Raw genomic sequence first — 22785 nt, 5'->3', positions numbered from 1 at the left:
CTTCTGATTTAAAATGGTACATTAGCCTTCTCTCCTTGTTAATGTGTATTACTATGCTTCATGCAGTTGCTTTTTAAAATGCAGACTAAAAGGAAGGAGGGAATAGTAGTGAGACCTCTTTGGCTTGCTAACCTTTTCAGGCTACTGAAGATCAGTGGGAAAACTGGAGGCTGTTCTGTAGACTATTTTAGCAATTGTACATGAATGCTTTGAAATCTGGACAACTGCTTGCACAAGGAGGATTTTGGTTCTGAAATAGTATGTGTGTATATAGTGCGGAGGAGGATGTACAAGGAGGAAGGGAGCGAGTTTGACTTATCTTAAATCATGTTTGGTACTACTAGTATAGAAAGCAGCAAATATTTTGCTTTCCAGTGGACCGGACCCAACCTCTTCATGCAGAAAGAGAGGTTTGCTACTTTAGGGACTCTTCTGCTTCTTTCTGTATTTTTTGCTCAAGTCTTCTGTGGCCAGTGACACAACTTGGCATCCAAGCTGGCTGAAGACTGAGCCCTCCGATTGCTGAGATACTAGTGAGGGTGCAGCTTTGGGAGCACAAATGGTCTCCAACCTCATGGTAGACAGATGATACTTGTTGGGGCTGGAGCTGTCACTAGAGGCTGACACAGAAGCTCAAGAAATTGGAGGACGGCTTCTGCCTCTGCATGTGACTGGGAACATGTGAGTCCCAGCTGGGAGTGCTAGCAGGGTAGGTGGCTAATTCCAGCCTCGTTTATCTGCCCTACCCATCAGGCAGCAGCAGTGGTGGAGCTGGAGGGAGGGCTCTGCTGGGGCTTAAAGGCAGTGTGGCAAGTCTGTTCTTCCAGCACTCCCAAAATCCAAGGAGGAAGAGCCCAGCCTTTCCTGTGTTAGTGTAATTACTAATACAGAGGCGAGTGTCTCTTCCTGCAGACCCTTGTTGTCTGCTCTTGTGAGCAGTCTACATCAATACTCCCCATTCCTCCCACATGTCCAGGGGTCTGATTTTGCTTTATGTACAAACCTTTGTAGCAAGTTATGAAGACCAGTTTTAAATGGACACTCTACTGGGACACTGACAATGGATTTAGAGAAGATCTGACGAGTGGTGTTTTCTGCAATGTATTAATAACACAAATCCTGTTGTACAGGATGCAACAAATAAAACCTCCATATCAGTCAGCTAAAAATAATATCAACATTAACGCAGGCTGTTTGCAAACTTGATCTTGAAGGATTAGGCTAATGAAATGAAGGGGGAGGGGATATCTTTGCTTGAATAGGAAAAAACAGAAAATTTCTGATGAAGAATTTACCTTGGTGTGCTGAAAACTGTTGTTACTGCATGAGTTTGGCATCTCTTAATGGTTGCACTTTGTGTACCTTGTATTTTCATGCTGAGCACTAAGCTGAATGCTTCTCTGTGGATTTGTTCTGTTACAAACTATTTGTTATTTAGCCTCATGGCCATTTCTGGAGTCTGTGTCTGTATTTATGGTTAAATGCTGCTTATTACCTTTATAGAGTTATATAGCCAACTAGGCGATGCTCAGCCAGCGATGTCATAGTAACACTCTTTCTGCTAACAAGGAGGAGTTGTACAGAATTAAAAAGAAAAACCCAACCCCCCAAAAACTAGCATGTGAGAGGTGTGTTTATATTGAATTGTTGGATAAAGTTGTGCAACCCTATATGCAACCAAGCGTGGTCAGGCTGCCTCTCCTGCCAGGGATGCCACCCACATCTGTCTGGGTTATGCCTGCATCAGCTGTTTCCTCCCGCCCTCCACCTTGTGCTGAGCCTGCTGTTGCTGGGTGTTGCTGCTCTACCTCCTGAAGCATCCCCCAGGCTCCCTGGGGCTGAGGCTTTGCTCCTTGCAACACCTCCTCCTGCAGGCAGCCGCTCCTGCTCCTCCTCAGGTGCCACGCGTCTCCTGAGCCTGCCCATGCCAGAGACCCCAATGGGCCAAGATCATGGAACAAGCCTGGAGGTAAGTAAGCCCTGATAAAAGAAATGGGTTTTATCAACGTGTCTGTAGATAAATGGCAAAGTAGAGCAGCGATTCAGTAATTCCCTGTGAGGAACTGCCAGGCAAGGCCCCCATGGGTGGCTCTTTGCAGGAAGTGTAGAAGCTTGCTGGAAATACACTGAAATCCAAGAAACGTCACCTACAGACCTAGAGCACTGGTTGCCGGATCAATTTGTTCATTAAGTAATGGCTGCTTCTGAGAGTAGAAACAGAATTTAACTTGCAATAGGAAAACCAGGATAATTTCTAGACTTCTTCAGGGACCAGTTTGCCCACTTTTATTCATGAGGTCATGAAAACAAACCTTCCCACTCTATAGCTCCTAATGCTCTTTCTGTATTGGTAGCCTATTTTTCTGCTTAAGGACAGGGAGGGACTATTGAGTCACACACAATCTCGTGCCCTCCTCCTCTCATTTAAATATTAATATGATGAATTCTTACTAGAGTAACAGCTGTGCACGACTCATATCACAGCAACATAACCTTCCTCTCCTCATCGGAGCACAGCTATTCCTGACTCACATTTTCTGATCAACCTTCTCACTTCTTCTGGATGACTTTTTAAAAATTACTTTGTTAGTTCTGGTGTGGTATCATTAGGATAATTGTTTGTTCTGTTCCTTCTGCTTAAATATTAATGATACTGAGGAAGTCAAAAGATAGCTTCAGTAATGGTAAGTTAAATGTCTGTGTGTATCCTCCTGTGAGATCTGTTTGTTTAGAGAGAAAGTATAAAGGATTAAGATCAATCTTTCTAACTAACACTTAAAAACATCTCTCCGTCTTTGAGAATTATCAAAATAATAATATATTGTCTTGTATATAAATAAAATCATCGTATATTAGTCATCTAGTGTCTCTAGATAATTCAGAGGAACACCTAACATTGTACTTAGAAGTATTAATGCATTGCATTCTCTGTAGATAAAGTATTGTAAGAGAGACTGCTAATAAAATCATGAGACAACTCTGTATAGACTGTTGAAAATAAATGTTTGGCATCAAACAAAGAAGGGGAAGGAATATGAAGGAAAGATAAAACACCATGGGTTAGCTCAGTATGATTGGAAATGCCAAGGTAAAGGATTCCCAGGCACATTTGGAAATGTTAGTAGATGTTAAGTTTTGTGGGTAAAGGTCCTCCTCTGCTGAGCACCTTTTGCATGGTTCTTGTGTTTGTGCATGTGTGTGTGTGGTTTACAAACCCACAGGTTTTTTTCTCCTTGAAAATGTCGCTCCTTGGAGTACTGTCACGCCGCAGAAGGGGCGGCTGGGTTTGTTGGTTTCTGGACCACTGTTGTGGAGAACTTAATGCCAGCAGGAGTGTGTAGAAATCAGGTTTACTGGATTTGCTCAATTGCTCATATGTAGCATTGGGTGAAACTTTTAACTCTCTGCTCTTGTTACTTAGGGAGAAAAAAAATCTGAAATGCTCTTACAAAGATTTTAAAATGAAAAGTCCATATTTTGATTTGAAATTTTTCATTTTAAAATTTTGGTTTAGTAAACCAGTTTTTTTAAAGTCAAACAAAATGCTTTCTGTTTGAATAAAATATTGTTTTATTGCTTTGTTGGGGTTTATTAAATAGCTCATAAATACAAAAGGGAACCTAAAAAATTAATCCCAATTTATAAACGATGCCCTTCTTTTCCCACTCCTGAAGAAATCAGCAGAAACTTTTTTCCCAGTCATTAGCCTTACCAGTGAGGGGAGAAAGGGAGGCGGGAGGCTTCTACTGCCTGAGAACTTTTCCCATTCAAAATCAGTGTCTAACCCCACGCCTGGTTAGGGGTTGGGAAAAAAGAGTGAAAAGAGAGTACTGCGAAATGTGTTTCTAAGTCATTGACTGCTCTGATGTAATGCTAAAAGTAGTGCTGTTACTTCCTGAATAATTTTTCCACTCTGCTTTTTTCTGAACAAGTACTTAGTGGAAACAAAGAGCCTGATCCTGACTGTTTGCAGTTCCCACTGTAGTCAACAAGAGTAAATTCATGGATTGAGACATGCTCAGTACCACCTATATTCATACATATAGGGGATCCCCATACGTTGGGGATTTTTCCCTCTGTGTTCTGTTCCTCCTAAAGTTTGTGTGAGTTGGAAATTATTTTTTTTTTCCTCAATTTGCCATTCACATCAGGGATTTTTTAATTCTTGTGCAGGTTACTGTATTGCAAATTATTTGGCAAAAATGCTGCTTTTATAAAAAGCCTTGATAAACTTGTAGCATATCCCCCAGATAAAAATCTCATTTCAAACAGTCCCTTCAGATTATTATCTGCAGTGATTGTGAATGAACCTTGTAGCAATCTCATAACAACTGTCCTCGTGGACGGAAGAGAAACCTGCTGTCAGAACTACAATTAATTTACGTAACCCAATTTAAAGCTCTAACAAAATGTTCCCTTGTTAAGAGGATTGTTATACTTACTTAACATGCGAGATGAAAATACTTTCTGAAGGTCAGGAATGCCCAGACGATAGATTAGATCTCTCAAAAAGACAAAAAATAGTTTTTTACCACAAATTTTTCCTCTGTCAGACATTCAACTTGGCATTCTCAGAAGCTTATATAAGCACAGCTTTATTCCTGCAAATGCTGTGTTTGCTCTGCAGAGGGAGAGGAGACTCAGAGCTCCAGCTCTGCACATGGAAAAATATAACTGAAGGTAGACTGGGGACTCGGGCTATTTTTTGCCACCACCAGCAGCATAAATGAAAGTTTGTTTTAAAGAACACAAGGGTAGATTCAGGGATGTATTTCCTAGATTCTGCCTGCCGCAGCTGCCAGCATTATGCTGAAGGATGCCAGGCAGTTTGTGTACCTGCTGCAGGTGAGACAGCCACCCCGCAGCGGTGGGTGCCCAGCAGCTAGCGTGGGGCCAGCCCGGCCGAGGTCCCGCTGGGGGTGGCAGCAGGGGAGCAGGTGGGCTTGCTGATGCGCTGCAGCATTAACCCACGTGAGCAGGAATGGTGGGACTGAGCTGTGCCTTTTTGAGGTCTTCTGCTCATGACCATAGCGTGGTAAAGGTTCTGGGAACCGACCTGCCTGACGCTGAATGATGGAGGGGTGGGACAGACTCTGCTGAGGCTGGAGACGGGGGCTCCGAGAAGTACATCTACCAGGCAAGGTATCAGGGCACTGAGTCGTGCACTCCTGGTGTTCAGTGACCTGGTTTCTTATGCTCAGTTGGGAGTTAATGCTGTCTTCGTAAAACTGTCAAACAGAGCCACAAAACCTGAATTTGACATGTTGGAAAACAGCTTTGTGAGATCCAGCTTTTCATAATAGGATCTGGGAGGTAGAGCAGGTCTTGAAATGCTTTTCACATAGGATACAGTGGAAATAAAAAGAAATTACAGCCTCTGTAACCACCAGAAAGCCAGGCTAGTGTTGCTGTTGTCCCCATCCCCTGCGTACAATCACACGTGGTTTCTGCCCGTCCCTCCAACCAGCCAAAACCTGAGATTACAGAGAAGCTGATGATGAAGATTATTTAAAGGCTTATCTCCTCACCTCCTTCACTGTTGCATTCCCCTAAGTCCTGGGGTTCCTCCCTGTAACCCCGGGTCTCCTGGCTGCCCCGCAGCCCCGCTAAGGGCAGCTGCAGTGAGGGGGCACGGGGTCTGCGCCCAGGACGCAGAGGAAGCAGCAGGGTTTGGGTGGTAGGAGAGGCTGCGTGACTGTGCATCGGAGCAAAAAAATAGGAAGAAACTTTGTCCCGGAGAGTGGGATATTTTCTTACAGGAAATGTCCTCTTACTTTGCACTGCTGAGAGCTTTTTCCCAAAATACCTTTGCGAAGGGGAAGAGAAGCTTGAATAGGGTCCTCCGCATCCCAGCGGCGAGTGCCCAGTGCCCCTGTGGGGCTTCCCTGTGCCCCCCCAGCAACCTCTCACCGACCCATGGGGACGACGCTGACGGGTCCATATCTTTCTCAGAAACTCCCTGGTCCACTTTTTTTTCCTCCCTAATGCATTCCTGTGTAGGAAGACCCTTTTACCACCACCTTCCCCAACAGCTACCGGCTTTCCAGTCCCAGGGATGTCAGAAGAATGCTGCCTGGAGAGGTGACGCAGCCCGCGTTAGCTTTCTGGGTACCTTCTGCTGGGGGAGAAGAAGGTGTGAATGTGCCTGTTCCTCTGCCCAGGCAGAGGAGTGGTGATGGAGAGAGGCTGTGTGTGCGGGGAGCAGGGACATAGCAAAGCAGAACATGGCACTTGCAGCCCCTTGGTGGCTTGGGCAAGGCTGGGAAGCTCTCGTGTTGGGATTGCCTTCGTCTCAGTGCTTGCCTCTGTTTTGATAGACCATGACTTTGCTGACAGCTAATTCTTTGGATGGAAACATTTTTGTGCCAGGTATAGTTCCAAATCTGAACTTTGCTGGAACGTTTAGCTCAAGTATTTTGTCATTTTACAAGAACCAGGCTGGAGGAGAGCACTGATTTTGCCCTACTTGAAAACAGGCAAACAAAAAAAAGTTTTTAAAAGGCTCTTGCCTGTTCCAGAAGAGGAGGGCGCTCTTGAAATCCAGAATCAAAGATGCGTGTTTTATCTTTGTGGAAAATCTCTTGATGTCTATGAACTGGAGACTTCAGGTTTTGCAGACTGGATAGATGTGGTAAATTCCCATGCTGTCTGTTGGTCCTGGGTGTGCTCCCGCCCAGTCAACTTCTGAACAGAAATTTTCCCGTGACTGCATCCACAGGCTGTTGCAGGCTGTGTTGGGTTTGGGCAGCTTAATTGAATGTAAGTAAGTGGACTGTTTCTCCCATGCAGTGCTTTTAGTGGCTCCTGTTGGCTCCAGTTAAGCTGGAGGTAGCTACCTGACTCATGTGTGGAAGAAACAAGGACCAAATAGGTAGGAAATTTTTAAGGAGTAGGTTGGGAGAAAAAGCTTATAAAAATGAGACTTGAATTGGAAAGGAGGAAAAAAAAATAGAAACTGAGAAATGGGAGGAGACTTGGAGAAACTCAGTGAGCAGCTGAGAGGGAACGGAGATGCTGGCGTGGAGGGTGTGCAAACACAGCTACTCGGGGTGTACAAGCACGGCTACTCGGGGACTTCTGGTGCTGGGGAAAATCAGAACTGCTTGGCCAAAGCCTAGAATAACTTGCAAAAACTGAGAATTCAGAGCTTCAGTGATCTGCAGTTGGTGCAAAAAGTACCAATCACTTTGAAAAGCGAGTTGAAAAGTTGAACAGTGGAATAAAGTACCAATCCCTTGCAAAATTCAGTTCTAGCAATCTTAAATTGTGCATCTGCTATTAAGGGCTACTGTGACCTTGATCTTTGTGACTCAGTTCAGGAAAGTGGAAATGATAATATCCTGACATTCTTGCAGATTGTAGAAATTAATTTAATGGGTATTTGCAGAGCCCTTAAACCCTGGTGGTTCTGTCCTCAGGCCAGGGCAATATGTGATGAATAACACATAGCACAGCACACTGATTTTATTTTTTTCTTGGTATCCAAGTACTGGTAATCAGGTGAGCACTATCTGTCTTGTGCAATGAATGAAGCAGAGCACTGAGCACTTGTGAGGAGAAGAAGGATTATCTGCTCACGCAGTAAAGCTGTGTCAGAGCAGATAGAGCTTGTTCTGATTACTGTGATTGTCATGTCACATGGAGTTCCCTTCAAAGGTCAGAAAAGTTTACTAGCTGACATTAAGGCCCATATTCCCATGTTCTCCTGCTATCTGAAACGTTAGAGCAATGAGGAAAATAAATCTTCTTGTTCCTCTGTGTGAAAAGGTTCAAAAGTTCCCATTACTACCCTGCTGTTTTGCTCGATTTCAGCAGTTACTGCAGGTTCTTGGTTGAAGTTTTCCTACTTGACAACAGCCTGTTCAGGCCTTGCCACTGATTTACCATTGCCTAGCAATGATTACATTTGTATTGTTTACTAATAAATATCATTGGACCTAGGATGATAAACATGGGGTACAGAGTAGTACTTTGATCACAAATTGTACATGTAGTCCTTGAATCATTTTTTACTACAAGGAAGTGAATTGCCTTAATCATTTAAATGGGGATATTATCACAAACCATAATAACCTCACTTTAGTCTGTACTTCTAGGAAGTATTTAGATAGTCCACGCAGCTGTGGAAGTACCAGCTTAGGTAGTCTGTCATGGAAAAATAAACAGCTGACACCTCAAAACCTTTGCTGGGTCGAAGGGAAAACCACCAACTTGGTTTTGATGAATATTGCACTGTCTTGTGAAGTCTTTGTGAAGTGTCTCCGACAGACAGGCTTGAGTGTTAAGTCCTCCCTGGAGTTGCCCTTGGAGCAGGATGGTTTGGGCAGCGGTAATGAGACTCCTAGTCCAGCCCTGGCAGGATGGTTCGACTCTGAAAGCAAGGGCTGAGAGTCATGTCCATCCTTGATTTCTGGGACATGCCTTTTCCAAGACAGTCTGTAGCTAGAGAGGCTGTCTGTCCTGGAAAAGTTAATAGCAAGGAAAAGCTGAGAGGTTTGTGAGCTGCAGTCTTACCCCTCTGGGCCACCATTTCAAGACACAGACTAGCAGGAAGAGTTTGCCCACTGTTGTCTGGTGGCTGAAGCCTGATTCTTCATTGCTTTGGGTGGCCAAGTGAGATCTCCCACTGCGCAGCCTGACCTTGTCGCAAATAGTCTTCTGCTACTGAACACGAGTGAATGGATTTGTGCACCTGACTTCCGTGATAATGGATGCAAGGGAACAGAAAGTCTTTCAGCTGGTTTGTGGTGCTGTGAGCCACTGGGGACATCAGATTACAGATAGGAAGCACATGGCAGCTCTTGCTGTCATCCAGGGCAATGCTGGAGTAGGTCATGGAGCACACATGAATGCTATGATTAGGTCGGAGTCTGTTGAATTGCAGCAGTCATGAGAATTAAGTATTGCAATTAGAGCTGGTCCAAAGGTTGAAACTCCTCTTCTTTGAATCATCTCGATTGCTTTTGTTTTGGGAGTGTCCAGATTAAACAATAAGAAGAAATTCAAGATAATGGTTAGCAACTTTTTTTGTTTACTAAAACAGGCTTATCAGCAAATGATTTTATTTTAACTGAGGCTTAAATGGTTCTGCAGTGTTTCATAAAACACAGAGAATGAGGGAGGAATACCTTTTCCCCTGTCACGAAATATAGCTTTAGATGTATGTGGTATCTCTTCAGTTTTGGTTTAACGGCTTTTGACCAAATGCAATTGAAAACTGTTCAGAGATATACTGGAGATAAGAGAATGCTGATGCACTAAAAAGCAGAAGGTTTCTCTACCTCTTTAATCTTTCTTAGTTCCAGCTCACTTGCAAAGTAAATCTCGCTATTCAGATCATGAAAGAACCCCTAGGCTTAACTATACAGTGAAATGTTTACCTATACGAGATAACTTTCTGGTTTTAGGACTGCTTCTCAGTGATTTCTCAGCACCAGGGTATGCTATGGAGGTATTTCTGAGAAGCGGTCTGCATGAGCCCTGTACAAGAAGAGCGGGTCTCTGTGGCGGACACTATCCAGTGGTGCAGTGAATAGGCATGTGAGACGCATTTCCTGATAGGTCAAGAAGCAAAAAAGATACACAGGATTTCCTTCCAAGTGCAGAAAAGGATGAAGCCTGGGTTTACAATTTTAGGGTTGTTTTTATGCTTGTGGTTATTAAGGACAGTTGGGTCTCAGGTACTGGACCCCTCATTGAGCTCTGCAAAGGCTGACAGCCTTGTCCACCTTCTCTTGTACCCCTCTCTCCTGTACACACACAGTGTGTGAACACCCACTAACAAGTGGATTTACTTTTATGTCCTGGAATGCATACATGGACAGATGTATTCCGTTTCTCCTTACACAGCCTTTAACTGAGAAAGTTTGGGATGGCTCAGTTTCAGCACTGTCACACCTCTAATAGAAGTAATAAATCTTATGTTTCCAAAATAACAAAGAAATCAGTCAGATTTAATGTCTTTAATGCAAAAAAAAAAAAAAATCAAATTCTTCTTTAGACTTACAGAAATTTAGATCATGGGTAAAATCAGTTACTCAGTACAAAAGCTTAAAAAATGTGTCACATATTATTTACTCCTTTCATAGGCAGGAGCGCTTCTAGGCTGTTCTGTCTGTCATGGGAACAAATAACTTACAAATGATGGGTAGAAACCATGAACTCCTGAAAGCAGGATGCCTCTGAGGTATGGTCACGAGAGGGATCAAATATGCAATTCTCTGTTAAAGCAAAATCCCAGCAGAAGCCTCAGGCTAGCCTCCCCGATGCTGGGTCTGTGGGAGAAAGCGCTGTGGGTGGTTATGACGATGCCCCTGTGCAGAGGAGTGGGGTGCTTACACACCCTTGCACTTCTAGTGCCCAATGGAGAAAGGAGACCGGCCCGTGGCTGCTTTGAGGCCAACTCTTCCAGCTCCCCGCAATGCTTAACTGCAACGTGGGAACGCAGAGGACTCACATGCATCGCTCTCTGGACTGATTAATTCAAAAAGCACGTCTGCTGGGGAGGTACGCTATCTATTTCTCACTAATAGTTGTAGTCTTCCATGTATAGCACGCTGTTCAGTCATCAGCGGTGTGGAAGCGTGGTGAGGAGTGGGCTGAGAGGTGCTTGCTGCTGTTAGAAGCAACTTGGTAGTGGGGGAGAAGACTGGCATCACTGCGTTGAAGTTAAATCTGTTGAGAGTTTTGCCATGGACTTAAGAGAGCTGAGCGTTTGCCCCTATTCCAAATAAAGCATTTCTTTGGGGCTAAATTACTGGGTTTTATCTTCATGGAAGCTGATAGAAACAAAATGAGACAGTGAGTTGATTCTGCATTCTGTGTTGCTATTGCAAAGAGGAACAGATAGTTCTTGGGATCAGATGAATAGATACAGATTAACCTCTAAGCAGCTATTATTGGAGCCCATTTAAGTAGTTTCAGTTGGAAGAGCCTTTGCTGAAGCTGATGGGAAATGCCAGGGTAAGAAGATGATCCCAGTGTCTGGCACCAGTTGGGTTTGGAGAACCTCCAATGCCTGTGTTGGCATTTATAGCTGTTAGGAGGGGAAAGCTCCTCCTCGAGAGTAAAAGACAAAGCAGCAAATTAGACAATTCTGGTCAGTTTTTCCTCTTCAAAGGAAAATTTAATTTTCCTGGTTTTCATTGTAGTATAGTTGCAAGCAAATAGACTTTTTGCTTGAGCTGTAATAAGACAGAGAACTTCTGTTTCATAAGCCCGATACCCTCTGCAGTAAATGATGCTTCTGTGCATTGTTTGTTTTTTCCCGGTGTAGTAGTCAGTGGTGCGAGTCCCTCTCTCTGAGCACTTCAGACAGTTGCCCTCTGTGGAGCGGTCTGAGATCTTGCATCATTTCCTGTCATCTGTCCAAAGCTATTTATAAAATGTCTGCTGATTCTGGCACATAGGCAAAACCCGGTTTTCATGAGAAAACAAATAGTTTGGAAATGTACTGCCTCCCAGCAAGTGTCTCGAAACTGTTGAGAAAACCTGAAATGTCCTAGAAAATCTTAATGAAACTCAGCTACAATGCGGTTGGGGAATATGGGGAATTGAATAGTCCCATATATTTGTAGTGGAAATCTTTAGAAATAGATGGTGCAACATGCGCTGAGAAAAAGTTAGAGTATTAAGGGAGAGGAGGTGGTTCCAAAATTCATTTGTTAGCAAAATAAAAACTTTGGGTTTTGATGTCTGAAGATATAACAAAAGTGACTCAAGGTAGCTTTTGCAATGCTGAATATTTGCCATATAATTTGATGGTAGGTATTATATAAAAAGTTTCTACTTTTCAATATTTCTTAGGTGTTCCAACTCTTTAGCTTCAGACTGACTGGGGTGGGGGTCTGGGAGGGACAGTAGGAGGCACTGAGCGAAGCAGCATGCTTCGCAGTCAATCTCCTGTTTACGATAAGTGCTATTTTGGGAATCCTGAAAAAGCCTGTTGGCCCCAGACAAAATGCACCCTGAGCAACAGCACTCACATCGGCTTCCCACTGGCCTGCCCTGACCCTGCCGGCACCGTGCTTTTTGCCTCTTTAGCCAGCCAGTATGCTGCTTGCTTGTGAAACAGCTGCACCGTGAGCTTTGGGCGTGTCGGAGACCACTGTGTGCAGGGCAAAGCGAATGGAGGATGGCCTTTGCCTGAGCAGTCACAAAGACAGGATTTCTGAACGCGTCTCACAACCCAGCTTGGTTCACCCTGCTTTCACAAACCACCGTAAGAAGTACCACAGTGCCACGGGTGGCCTAGGTGGGACTGGGGGCCATGTCCCACTCATGAAGGCCTCTACAGGGCACAAACTTAAGTAGCAGTAGAGGTCCGAGACTCTTCCGCTATGACCAATTAGTACTGCTGTCCCAACCCCCAAGTTTCTTGTGGCAGCCACGGATCATCTTCTTGATGCTGACAAAGATTCACTTCTGGCCATGCCGTTCATATGTAGTTTATGGCAAAATAATATTTGAAAGTGTTTGAAACACCTCAACTCACTGCACCTCCCTTCTCCCCTTGTAAGCTTGTAGATAACATTTGTTGCTATTTGATATGTAAAAGTTGTGTAGCTTCAGGCTGCTAAAGCAGCGTATTAGCTGATGCCCATGTATTTGTATTGAGCTTTGCCCCCTGTAAATGTATTTCAAGAGGATTCTGGTGTTGGTGAAAATGTTAGCTAACGTTAGTCCGATTTTTTTTTTTTTTTGCTCTGTAAATGACAAGCACTGCAGCACCAGCTGTATTTACAATTGCACAGCAGAGGCTTTATGCAATAGCAATCAGTGCTGCATGTAGGAAGGTTTACTGTTCTATAGGAATGAACAAGAACAGTTCTACATAGCAATATATATAGTTCTGCAATTAACTGCAATAGTTCTACAAAAACATTTAATTGTTCTACAAAAATCCATCATCAGGCCTTTATAACTTCTGCTCAAGAGCTGACGTATTTTCCAGTAGGGATCCAAAACCAAGCGCATGTTTTGCTGAGAGCACCCTGCCCTGCTTTCAGGGCATCCCTCCACATTGGAGTACTCAAGGTATTACAGACATTTAAATCATATCTGTACAGTAATGCGCTGTCTACAAGTCTAGCAGCGCTGCAGCCGATGCAGTAACTAGCACAGAGATGCCTCAGACAATTGCTCTGGTGCCACTTCAGTGGGCAGATGTGTTCTCCTAACTGCTTCGCTTGAGGTTTTGGAGGTGGGGATGGGAGTGGTGCCTTCCTGCAGGTCCGAACGGGGGAGAATTGCCGCACACAGAATTGTCTTGTACTCTCTCTGAAGTACTGGGAAAAAGACATTTGCTGCTTCTTGTTTCCACTTCGTCCTGTGCTTTGCCTTGCCACAACAGCCCTGTAGAATGTTTTTCAGCTGTAGATAGAAATGTTGGTACTAGTCATCCTTTAAAAGGTGATTAAACCTAACACATACTGTCTTAATTGCCTACCTCGGTAAATTTTTCTACATGTTTGCTATTCTGCATATGAAATACTGACAGCTACCTCTATGCAAGGTTAACCAACAAGGAATTAATGAAAGGCTGAGAAATCTGGGAGAGCTCCAGCCTTACAAGCGAATTTCACACACAGAGGGCTGACGCTTTCAGTGATGACCCAGCTACAAGGCAAGTTTTCTAAGCTCTTCTCCCAGTATTGCCATGGCTTTGCCAACTCCTGCTTTAGGCAGCTGCTCTGTCCCTGTGCTAAGTGTTGGTTAAGACATAGAAAAAGTAGGCAATGGAATTGCCTGACTTAATAAAAATGTGCAATATTAAGCAGGGAGCCTGCCTGCAGCTAGCTGTACCAAAGTGTCCTAGACTGCTGATGATCTACCAAGGGGGAAGAATGACTTGTTCTTTTTTCAGTGTTTAATGACTTTTTTTTTCCTGCAGATTCACAGAATTTCCAAAGTATGTCACAGAACCCATTTATTTCTAACCTGAAAGTTGAACATTTTCTGTGACTTTCTTTTTCTACCTTCATTTGCCCTTTGTACTTTGCTGTCTTTGGTTTGAATTGCTCTCTGTTAATGATCTGTTCTTTTCCAGTCTTTCTATTGTTTCACACAGGGATGAAGGTCTTAGGGTTTGCCTTTTTCCTTTCTTCCAAGTCCCTAATATTCTCATAGCTTCTTTCCTGATCAGAATGTAGACAGTACAAAGCTTGCTCTAGCAAACTCAGTTCCACCAAGCGAGTGCAAATGAGATGATAGTATGCTGTCTGTGCCCAGGTAGCTTCGGCTACCGCCAAGTAGACTTTAAAAAAGGATTTTGATGCAAGAGTTTGTTAAAAGTTTTTAAGATGGTAACTTCTGTGTGGTTATCTGCTAATAATGCTGGCATGAAGTATACCCTAAGATTTATTGGGAAAACTTTAAAGTCTGCAAACACAGAGAGCATTCGTTAGGAAAATGTGTTTATGTTAAAAAGAACAAATAAAAACCCCTTATGTCCAGTATGGAAAGGTGTAGTCTGACCTTTTCCAGGAAACGGAGGTGCCCAAGAAGTGAAGCTACCTGAGCTGTTGGGTTGTCAGTGAAACTCAAATTTATCTGGACTATTTGTGCTGAATGTCAGCACTATGAAACTGTAAGCTGGGAGAGCAAGTGATTTGTAAAGGCTTTGCTTAACGCCTGCAGAGAACTAGGCTAATTGGAGAAGGCAGCAGTTAAAGCAGACCCAGACAAACTATTAAAAATTCTTGGGAGCTGTGCCAGGAAAACTAAATCGCACTTCAGGGCCCAGATCACCCTGCAGAACAGAGGTAAGCAGGAACAGGCCACGGAAGCATCAGAAACTGAGTGTTTCTTGAAACCTCTCCCCATCCCCTTTTAATAAGTGGGATTTTCCTCTCGAAACTCATCCCTATCCTCATGCAAAATGAATCGTACACTTTGGTAAGAAGTCAGTCCTTAAATATGTATCCTAGGATACATTTCCCTTCCTCTGGGAAGCTGCAGCAGGAGCGGTCTGGCGGGCGCCCTGGGTGCTGTCTGCTGTCAGCCTTCCCCTGTGTGTCTTAGCAAATTTGGCTGCCCAGGGCAGTGATCCTGCGGGACAGGCCAAGAACCAGGTATCACCTTAGATACCTTCATCTTCACTGGGGTGGAGGCTGCTTGATGTGAGGTGCATGCTTAAGTTCAGCCTCTTCAGAAAATACCTGGAATCGTTCTTTCTCTAATGCTCTCTCGCTGCATAACGCCAGAAAACAAAGACTTCCCGCAGAAAAGCCCAGCGAAGCAGTGAAACTGAGACAGAAGCTGGAGCTGCCGAGTCACCTTGGGCAACCTTTTCAAACTGTCTCCAAATCTTTTTTCCCTTGCCAATCATAATGGGTGTGGACACTTAAAAATACTTCATTCCCTTTTATGCCACAAGTAATGATTCATACACAGGACTGAAATATTACATTGGAATTTACTGTTTGATCTTTTTGAACTTGGGTATAACAAATGAATCATTGCTTCAGTTCTAATTATTTCTTAATTGCTGGGCTTTATGACCCTCGAAGTCCACTTCTTTTCTTACTCTGCATTTTACTGACAGTTAATATCTGCAAATGTTTTAGAATGGGTTGGTATCATATAGCATATCATCTACATGCTATGTAAGCTCATTCTTGTGGGGAATAGGGAAACAATTTGACACAGTAATTTATAGCCTAATCAATGAGATATTAAAAATCTGAGAACAGATTAGCAATTTGCTGGATTTGATAGCTGTAAGTTGCCATGTGACACACAATTAAATTCTGAGCAAATCTCTCTCATGTGCATTGTAATTCTACAAATCGTGAGGCTGAAGACAAATAACATTCCTGCACCATGCTCCTCCTTGTTGCATGATTTTCCTCTAGATTGAAGGATCTCATTCACTAGATCCTACCACAGGCTATGCTCTTAGAACGGCAGAAAATAATTTGGAGGGGGGAAAAAAAAGAAAAAAAAAAGAAAGTAGCTCTTGATTTATTAATTAGGAACCCAGAAAAATGGTGGTACATCTGGACTACATGAAATTTATGAGTGAGCGTGTTCTACCCAGGTGAGGAAGCTTGCCACTTACTGCAAGCCTCCGCCGTGTTTGCTAAACTACTTTTCAACCAGTCTGGGCTGCTGCAGAGCAAACTCCATGGATGTGCAGCTGCTCCACCTGACTGAAATGGCAGGGTGGGCATTGGCAAATAGTCCCAACGGACACAGTATGATGATGGGCTCTCCAGCTGCTGTTGCAAGGCTGCAATATAAAATTTTTCTTACTGCAGTACCCTAGGATCAGCTTGCTCTTTTGTCTCTCATAACGAAAACAGTTTGTATGGGTGGAAGGATTCTTTAATTAACTAAATAGCTCTGGATTTAGACATACAACCACTGCTGCTCCTGCCTTTTTTTGAGTTCCAAATCTCTTCCTTTAATGCAAGTAAATACTCCTCTGTGGCTTGGCTCTGGTTGCCGTCCTAACATCACCTCTTCCAAATATGCACTCCTGCAGGTTTTTTTATAGACTGTATTTAAATACAGGCCTTCTGGAGCAGCCAGTGCTGTAATCTTCCAATTCTGTTTTGCTGGGTGAGCAGAAGAACTGCAACTTTGTTTCTGCCTTTTCTCCACTGTTGGCAGCATGGTTAGCTGCCTATAAATTAGCAAATATTGTAATGTAAAGCATCAGTTTAATTACTGACTTCTGTATGCGTGCTATTAGTGCAATGCTGTATTATCAAATGCCCAAGTCACCTCTCCTGCTAGTGGGGGCAATGTCAGAGTTAGCAACGCATCTGACTAAATTGAAAAGAGTTTATGCTTGGCTTCATAATTGAAGGGGTTTTAAAAGTTATTTAAATAACTTTGGAGAAGCTGGGTAGAGAGCTCGTTGGATGTTGATGTATGACTTGTTTATTAAAAAAATAACGTTATGTGATTTAAAAGTGCAAGGGTCAATTGGATGCTTCTGTCCAGATAGCAGCAGAGTGAGCCGTAGAGCTCTATGCAACGTGAGTAACTTCTATCCTAGTTCTAACTATAAATAACCTCTGTTTAACCAGTAAAAATGAGTATTGTTTTATCTTCTTTTGAGTCATCCTGCACTGAAAAGGTATACGAGGGACCTAGGGGAACCGCACCCTGTCTTTAGAGTTGTACCGAAGCTGTGTTAGTGGAAGTGTAAGGCTCTTCTGATACCTACAGGCCTGGTGTTTTCACGCCTCTCTCTCTCCGCTAAGGCTGCTGTATAAAAGTCTCACAGGGAAAAAAAATAACATTTTAATTATTTTGCTTTATTTTGTTATATTAGTTGTGATTTTTGGGGAAAAGTAGACTTTTACTGTCTCTGCCTATGTCCGTTAAGGGAGATGCAATAGCAAGAGAGAAATCCTTTCGGTGCCTACAGAGGTGACAGCAATGGCAAATAGTCTGTCAATGCTTGTGGGGAGAACATTCAGGTCCCCCATGGCACTAAGACTGCAGAACATCTGAGCCAAAACGTCCCCTCCGGAGAAGGAAAGCCTGCCCCTGTCGTTCCCGCCTGCTGCCTTCCAACCGTGTTTTTGTTTCTCTACCATGAGGGATGTTGAAAGCCAGGATGGCTGAACTGGGCCCACACAACCACTTCCCCGCCTGCCGTGGTTCGGACGCCACACGCTGACATTTGCAGGCGCGGTGCTTGCCCAGCGGTGACTGATGCTGGGCCTCCTTGTCCTGCTCCTCTTCTCCCCTTCCTCCCCCAGCTGTCGCAGGGCCTGTAACCTGGGCACGGAGAGATGGCCCGGCTCTCCTCCCCGCATCCCCTCAGCTGCAGAAAAACACATGTTCCTAATCTCTTCTCCGCCTGTGGGGTTTCTTTCGGCGTGCTGTGTTGTGGCCAAGGGAAATGCTGGAGAGACCAAGCCCCAGGCCTTGCCGAGCGAGGCGCTGCCAGGGCTCGGGTCAAAGGCAGGTTTCAAAAGCAGCAGTCTGACTCTAGCGAAGCTGTCAGGAGGCAGTGGAGATCAAATAGGAGGAGGAAGCAGCAGTTGTAATTGAAGCTTTGAGTATGAATGCAGTACTAGAGGGCCACCACTGGTGTCTGTAGGCCTCCAGTTCGCGTTAACTTTGGTGGTGGTGCGTGGCCCCTGCCCACAGCTCCGCCAGGCCCATTGCTTTGAAGTGTTTGACTCAACCGGACTTTGAGAGTCTGCTAAGTTCCTCTGGCTAACGGGACGCACAGGCTACTGGGAGCCGCAGTGTCCAAGGAGGACAAGCCAGGCTGCGAGGTGACGGCTCAGCCAGAGGGCGTCCCGCCGCGGCCCCCCGGCCTTCCCCGCTGAGGGAAGGGGGTCGGGCGCTCCTCCGGACTCGAGGGCGCGGGCCGGCCGGCGGGAGGGCCCTGCAGCGCGGGCGGGCCGCGGGGGCGGCCCTGCCTCCGGCGGGGAGCCCCCAGCGGCACCGCTGCCCCGGCCGGCGGCGCTGCCCCTCGCGCCCGCCCTCCTCCCCTCAGGGCCGCCCCGGGCCCCGCCCCGCCCGGCCACGGCCGCGCCCCGCCCCGCGGAGGCGGAGCCGGCGGCGGCCCCGCCCCTCCCTGCCCTCCGCGCCGGGTTACATGGCGGCTGCGGCAGCGGCGACTGCGGCGAGGCGGGCGGGCGCCGGGCGGGAGCCGGTGGCGGGGCCGCGGGGCCCGGCCGTGTGAGCAGCGCAGACCCCGATGAGCCTGGGAAGGCCCGTGAGTGCAGCGGGGCGGCCGGGGGGCGGCGGGGGGCGAGGGGGGCCTCGGGCCGCTGCACGCGCGGGCCGGGCCCCGCCGCACAAAGGCGCTTTGTTCCCTCCCGCCGGACGCCGGCGGCGGCGCCCCCCGGCCCGGCCCGGCCCGGCCCGCTCCGCGCCGCCCCTCTCCGCCGGGGCCCGGCCCGGCCCGGCCCCTCCGCACTGCGGCGGCCCGAGGGCAGCGGCGGCCCCGGGGCTGAGGGGGGCGAGCGGGCGCTGACAGGGCGGGCGGGGGCGGCCGCGCGGCGCCGCGAGGGGGGCGCTCCCAGCGGCCAACGGCTGCGGCCCGGGCGGGGACGCGCCGGGCCCAGGGGTCGCCTCTCCCGCCGGAGCGGGGCCGGGGGCGGCGTCCGCGCCCTGAAGGGCGTTTGAAGGTAGGGCTCCTCTGCGCTGCGGCGGCCCCGTGGGGGCGCCGGGGCCGGTGGCCGCGGCGCGGCCGGGGGCCAGGCTGGCCGCCTCCCCTGCCCGGGCCCGGGGGCACGGCGGGAGCGGGTCCCCTCTGCCCGAGCGGTCGCCGGTGTCTGGAGGGGGTGTACGGGAACGGAGCGGCGCTGGCGGGCGGAGCCGGCTCGCCCCGGCGGGGCGGCGGGAGGAAGGATGTCCTTTGCCGGCGCGGGGGGAGCCCGGCCTCTCCGAAGTCTGCGGAAGTCTTGCTGCTGAATTCGGTGCCGGCGGGGCCTCGCCGGCGGCTGCCCGCAGGGGATTGGGCGCCGCTCTCCAGCCGCCGTGCCCGGGGACACAGGGAGAGGTACCGCTTGCTCCCGCTGCCGGGGCGCCCGCAGGCTCCCCCGCAGCCTCGAGCGCCTTTTGTGGGAAAAGTGACTTAATACTTTTCCTGAGTAGCTTGAAACATCCGATGAACATAGCTTGACGAGAGGCTGCTCGAGTTCTGGGGTTTGGAAGAACAGGTACCCTTGGCTAGGCAGGCAGGATGCACGCACTTGGCTGCTGCATGATGAGTATCTGGCTAATTCAGTGCCATTTTGGATCAGCCTGGCAATGGCTAAGTTAATGGTGTCGTGGGAAAAGAAACGGTGGTTGGCGTGTTGTCATACGGCTGGTGCAAACGTTAATAAAAGCGCTGGTGCCAACAAGCTTTTTTTTTAAAATATATATATATGAATATGTATATATGTGTGTGTGTATCTTAAAATAACGTTGTGATAGCACGATGTGTTTATAAACCAGTTACAAATTCCAGAAAGTGGTGGCTTAAAGTAGAGGTAGACTTTCGTTTGGTAATCGGGTTCAGAAGATGTGTGCTGTAAAGCTAAAATGGGAACTTCCATTTCAACCTCTTGCTCAGGCTCAGTCCTTGCTTGTGCGGTTGTTATCTTTAATTCACTCTTGACTGGTTAACTGTTCAGTGGAACAGCAGATGGTAGATCTGCTGAGGTGCAGAAGGCTGTGGTTAGCTGATGGTAGGCTTCTTCAGCGGTGAGTTTTCATTGAATTATCTGAAGGGAGGACCGAACCGGTTTTATTTGTGATACAGAAAAACAGTGGATTTTTGTCTGCTTTTACAGATCCTTCAGAAGATCTATAAACTAATAGTAACATTTGCTGACTGCCAGCACAGAGTTCCCTAAACAGTGTGGGGAGCAAGTAGGAGGCTTTAGAAAAGCAGCAGTTTCGTGAGTTGGACGATGACTCACTCTGCCTACTGACTGCAACGTGGCTGATCTAAAAAAATACTTCTGTGCCCCGTATTTTTATAGTCAAGGGGATAGTACTTAGCAGGTTGTATAATATGTCATTAGTCATTCTTGGTCTTTCTCTTGTGAGTAATGATTTGATCATTATGTGGTCTGCATAATCAAATTAACCGGTACCTTTCTGTCTTATTTGTATTTCTGAAAAAGTAAACGTCTCGTACTTGCCTGTGTCTCAGCGTACATCCTGTTTCCTGAAAACTGTGATAAATCCACGTGCAGAAGTTGAGCACGAATTGAAGGGGCTGCTTGCATAATGCATGAAGTTGGTTGCGTGTGGTGATGTCTGCCAGCGCTAGGAATAATTTCAAAGGCGACAGCCCTTCTGCGGGTCACTTCTGTTGCCCTCTCCTGAGAACTGATCTGTTTTAAAAGCATAGTTGTAAACCATGTAGGAAACTCGTATCTTTCTGTTTCCCTCTTTAAACTTTGTGGGAGGAAGGAATAAAAGTACTGCTTAAAAAAAAAAATGGTAGTGTTGGAAAGGTGACGGTTAGCCTAAACGAAAACATCGGTGCCTGTGTGAATAGCCTATTCGGCACAAATTCGGGTGATAAACACCCCCTTTTTATACTGTAGTCCATCACGTGTTGTAAGTGGTTAGAGCACGTTACACACAACTGAAGAGGAATTTGTCATTTTTGTCTAGTTAGTGTGTATTTTCAAGACAGAGGGTTGCACTGGTTGTTATGACTTTAATTGAAACTGGAAATATATAGACTTAATGGGTGTTGGTGTCACTCTTTTTAAGTATTAGTGTTTTAAGAAATCCATCTCGTTATTTTCCGAAGTTAAAAATGACTATAAAATGAAAAGATTTGTTACTTTGAGCTCATTGTGGCTTGAGAAAAGCCTTGATTTCTTCTAGGTGGTTACCCTTTAAGTAATTATTATCTTAGTCAGAGTGAAAGAAAGCTTGGGGTTAACTTTTTGTTTTCCATCCCTCCTATCTGCTTTTGGTCTATGGGACTATTTGTCTTAAACGTCTGTTTGCTGTTAACTCATGGATGGGGAAACTGGTACAGCTGCTTTCCTGGCCCCTGGCATGAGCCATGCGCGGGGGGCTGCGGTTCTGGCAGAGGGGCCAGCTCACAGGCGATGGCAGCGCAGGGGCTGTAGCATGTGAGCAAAGGGCTGCACTATGTGAGAGATCAAACTGGTGTAGTGAAAGAAGTACATCTTTAAGGTGAAAGTAGTTAATGCGTAGGGTTAGTTTAAAAGCGTATTTTTTTATTTAGACAAGGATATATGACCTGCTACAGCATTTCAACTGTTACATTTCCAAAGTAGAATTTTCAGTGGCAGTAAACGAAAGATCACTCTCAATTACTGAATCTTAATTTCATTTGAAATTAGCATTTTTGCTAATTGTCCTCACCATGCTCCTGTGAGGTACTGTATCTGTTTGGCAGTTAGGCTGCCTGCCTCCTAGTCAGCTTCCTAGGACTAGATCCTGTTTGGAATGATAGCCGGGCCCTGCTTTTTGTGGCTTTGGGATTAAGTCATTTGCTCATAGTTACGTAGGAAGTTTTTAGCAGCATCAGGTCAAATTGAAGGCCGCAATGGGTTGCTTATCTTGTCAACATTTGTGTTCTTAGCTAAATCACTCTGATTCTGAAAATCCTTACATACCTTCTGAAGATGTTGCAATTAACAGACACCTAGTGGAAGGATATAGTATAAGCTGATGATTAAAAATGCATCATTTCAGGGGTACAGAATGAAAATTTTAGGACTACTACTTCAGTAAGCAAGTGGGCCGTAACTCCCTTTCTCCTTGAAGCAGTAATGCCGTAACTGTTCTCACGTTGTACTGCTGCTGCCTTCGTTTCGTCATGGCGGTAAGGGGTAGGATCTGAGTTACTGTGAAGAGATCGGCAGATCTTACTCCTTGCTACTGATGGGCATCTTTTCGAATCGGATCCTGCGCTGTTTAATGGAAGTAGCTAGAAGAGAGGTTCCAGATGTGTCACCCAGCTGGTGCAAACCAATTCTGCATATTGAAGACATCAGCAATGTGAAACAATAGGCCTAATTATGGGGAAAAATACAACTGGTTTTAGATGGTCCCAAGGATATAAAATACAGCTTATTGTATGGTATTTGAAGAGAGGCCTTGGACCTTGAGTTAGCATGAAATTTAAAGTGTGAGTATAAGCTACAAAAATGAATTTCCATAACTATTTTGGGGGGTGGGGGATGAAAGGAAAATGGTCTGGGTTGACGTAAACTTTTTTACAGGCAGCAGCTCAGATTGAGTGAGCCTGAAAATGGTGCATGTGAATGAGAAAATGTTTTTAGGTTTAAAAAAAAAGTTAAAAGTCAAGAGGCTAGACTTCTGTTT

The 22785-nt window shown here is 45.9% G+C and overlaps 1 protein-coding gene across 3 annotated transcripts in view; it reads left to right on the top strand.

The window, feature by feature from the left end:
• Window positions 1-2470: 2470 nt before the first annotated feature.
• The window catches only part of MAPK6 (mitogen-activated protein kinase 6), a 31527-nt gene continuing 11212 nt past the window's right edge, over window positions 2471-22785 (top strand). For 2 of the 3 annotated variants that reach the window (XM_087743449.1, XM_087743448.1), the window contains exon 1: window positions 18544-18688. The gene's annotated coding sequence lies outside the window, so the exon portion shown is untranslated. Of the gene's footprint in view, window positions 2685-18543; window positions 18689-22785 lie in introns of those variants that run through there. The other variant, XM_009470152.2, reaches the window with a different exon arrangement.

The sequence above is a fragment of the Nipponia nippon genome, unplaced genomic scaffold, assembly GCF_047370975.1.
Source record: "Nipponia nippon isolate SJK-2023a ecotype South Korea unplaced genomic scaffold, ASM4737097v1 scaffold_9, whole genome shotgun sequence".
Taxonomy (NCBI): Eukaryota; Metazoa; Chordata; class Aves; order Pelecaniformes; family Threskiornithidae; genus Nipponia; species Nipponia nippon.
Note: the sequence above shows the minus strand (reverse complement) of the source record. Positions and strands in the feature narration are given on the sequence as shown.